Below are 3,334 nucleotides of genomic sequence, written 5' to 3' on the forward strand. Positions count from 1 at the left end.
ATATAGATGTGAGCAGAGAGGATGAGTCAGCTCATGTTTTGACTTGTGGCTTCTCTCTGTCAGTTCTTGCTTCCACTTGGAGGTTGAGAACCTCTTACTCATCACTAGTCGAATTCATTGAGGCAAGTGTCATTGAGGAAGATTCTGGAAGCTTCCAGGGTCTTTCCACCTCGTTGAATGAACTTGCCATTTGTCATTTCCCGCTCAGCGCACCCTGGTAGTGCTTCTACCTGCGTTGCAGTGCACCTAGCCAGTGTAACCTCTGCATTTCAGTGCAGAAAGCTAGTGGAGCCTCTGAATTGATCCTGAATTGACTGTTTCTGAGTGTTTTTTGGTGGAGAACTTCTGGGAGAAGCTGTCTTTGGTTGACCTTGTTCCTTTAGGGGTAGGAACAACTTATTTAGGGACTTTGGATCCCTTGGATTATGGACATTTCATGCTCAATGCTGTAAGGCACAAAAATGTCTATAACAGTTGCCCCCTAAAGTATGAGGTCGTTTATCGGGTGAAATGCTTTATTAGGAGGATCCGAAGTTCTTCCAATGCTGGGAGGAGACATGTAATAAGATACAATACAATACATTATTTTTCATAATGCTTTCATGATCTAGCTGAGGCGGGCATTCCCATGCTCAGCTTTATAAATTCATTTTTCTGTACATAGAACAGACAATCGTCTGATGGTAGACTGATGATTTTGATGGAATCATCATCCTTTTGGCAGGATGATTATCTGCTGCAATGTTGTACATGTCAATGTCTTTATTTTTCCTGAATATATATCGCAGCCCGGATGGATGAACCTAGATCCGGGGTCTTCAATCTCGTCCGATCTTCACTCTAAGTACAAGTCGATCCACGTGAGAAATGTTCTGAAGTCGAACATGGAAAGACATCGCTTGATTACCAGTCAATGATGTAAACTGTTAACAAGCACGAGAGGAATCACCGATAATGATAATGACCCTCAAGGTACTACAGTACAATTCACGTGGTGTGAATAAAGGACTTGGCGTCGAACACCACGTAAAATCTTTCAGTCGAAGGTCATTGATGTATACCTGTCGCCGGAAGTGAGAAACTTGCCATTGAGGCATGCAAGCTTCAAAGTACTGAGGGGGTGTGTTCCTAGATCAACTTCTTGGAAAATGAGTTGATGTCGACAAGAAGCGATCCGTCAAAGGAGGGCCTTAATGTATCCCACATCAGTGACACAGAACGGAGCAAATTATTTTGATGGAGGTGAAAACGATCTGATGATATATGGTTCAGGGTGGCGGTCATGAAAGGATGAAGGATAATGTATGGTAGTGGATGGGACACGGTTGACTTCTCTGGATGACTTCTCTTGAACATATCCGCGACACTTGTGTGATGGATTGGTAGCATTTACCCCAAAGATGGATGGTATTGGCGAGACCGTGGTGATGTGACTGGTGAATGAAACAACCCAACCCGACTCAGGCACAGAGTGGAAGTGTCATGTTCAAGAGCGACTTGCTACCAATAAAAGTTCTTTGAGTTTCTTCCCAATTTTTCCCCAGTCATTTCTGACCAGTACCTCTTTATTTTTGTCAAGGTTGAGGAGGATAACATATGCTTGTTCTATAATTTTCCCTTCGGGCAAACCCATCGCTATGTTTTAACGAGCCTAGCGATAGTGAAACTCGTTCTCGTCTAAAGACAATTTTGTCGCTATTAATGTTTTTTAACGAGTTTAACGACAAAGATAACTCGGTCCCTTTTCATTTTTAGAGAGTCTAAAAAGGTACGTAAAGATAACTCCAAAGGTCCTTTTTCTTCATCTAATCCCTTAAGTCCAAAAAAGTATAAAACAATACAGAAGGGATAAGTTTTCGATAGTTTTAATGAGCCGAACAAAACAAGCACTCGATCTTTTTGTGCAATAATCCCTCAGGTCCAAAAAGATTAAAATCTAGAGGAGGGATAGCACTTCCGGTCACTTTAACGAGCTGGAAGGCAAAAACTCGGCAATCTTTTCATATTTTACGAGTCAGATGAAAAGAGCTTAAAGAAGACTCGTCTTTTGAAGAACGAGTGATAAAACGGATTAGCAGTTGATTCCAGGTAAGGTTTGGAATTTTCCAATCACGGCAGTGTCACAAGGATGGCTAAGTGAAATCACTCTTTGCAGCTGTTCCTCAAAATGGGTAAACAATCAAATGGAGGTGAATGATCGGCCAATGGAAAAGTGGTGGTGACGGTGCAAACACGACCACGGCTTTAATGGCTGATAAATTTACATTCGCAGTGGTTATTTACCGGAAGTTCATTTTTTAACGAGCTTAAACGTGGATTGAAACATTTGCTCGATCTTATGTTTATTTTTTAACGGGCATGAACTATGCGCTAAAACTGCTCGGATCTTGCGTTTATTTTTTAACGAGCATGAACTTTGTGCCAAAACTGCTTGATTATCCAGTCATATGATAAGAATGTCTCATGTAAGATGCCATTTTTTATGGAGCTTGCGCCTTACCAAAGCTATGCCCCGCATCCTTTCGTTATGCGAGTTCGGAAACGACTAATCCTACGAGTTTAAAGGGTTAGACCTACAGGTTTAAAGGGAGGACCTAAAAATTTAAAAAATAAATAGCCGCCCCTTGCTTGCACTCCAAAAGGGTTGCATGCCCCCAGGTATAAAACAGAGTTTCAAGGTTACCCCTACTTTAGTCCGATAAAACATTTGTTTCAGCGAGAGAGGTCTACCTCTTACAGGTCACCCAAAGATTGTTCTATTAATCTTTCAAACAAAACACTTCTTCGGCAATGTCTACCGAGGAAGACAAAGGTGATTGACTCAGTTCTGTCAACTCACATAACTTTGACAAGAGAATCTTATTCTAGAATAACCCTCTTCCAGCATGGGAGGGGTACAGACTAGTCATATTCTCTCGCGGAAACCTACCCTATACCCGAAGTTTTCCTGCCGAAGCAGACCAGAACGCATGCCCCTTGGGTTCCAGTCATATCCCTCCGAATTACTCGCGCTCATTGGGAGGACGGACCGTGGGTTGAGACATTTCTTGCGTGAAGAGACCATTTAGGGATGGTATATGACTATTTGCGATGCGTGATCCGGGAAATGAAAGCTGGTCCACGAGCTTGACCACTCTTCCTTCGTGCGGAAAACACATTACTCTAAAGAGTGAGAGACGATGGCTCCCATGCAATATATATAGTCTCATCCAAGGAGTAGGTTATAATCCAAGGGTCCTTGAACGACCATCACATTCATCTGAACGGTCTTCCCTCTCAATGTTATGGGCACATTGGGGAGGATCCCTAAAGGTTGACTGGTTCCTTTATCAAA

Source organism: Pinus tabuliformis, chromosome 7 (assembly GCF_031772625.1).
Source record: "Pinus tabuliformis cultivar Carrire ecotype Pingquan chromosome 7, CPIR1, whole genome shotgun sequence".
Lineage (NCBI taxonomy): Eukaryota > Viridiplantae > Streptophyta > Pinopsida > Pinales > Pinaceae > Pinus > Pinus tabuliformis.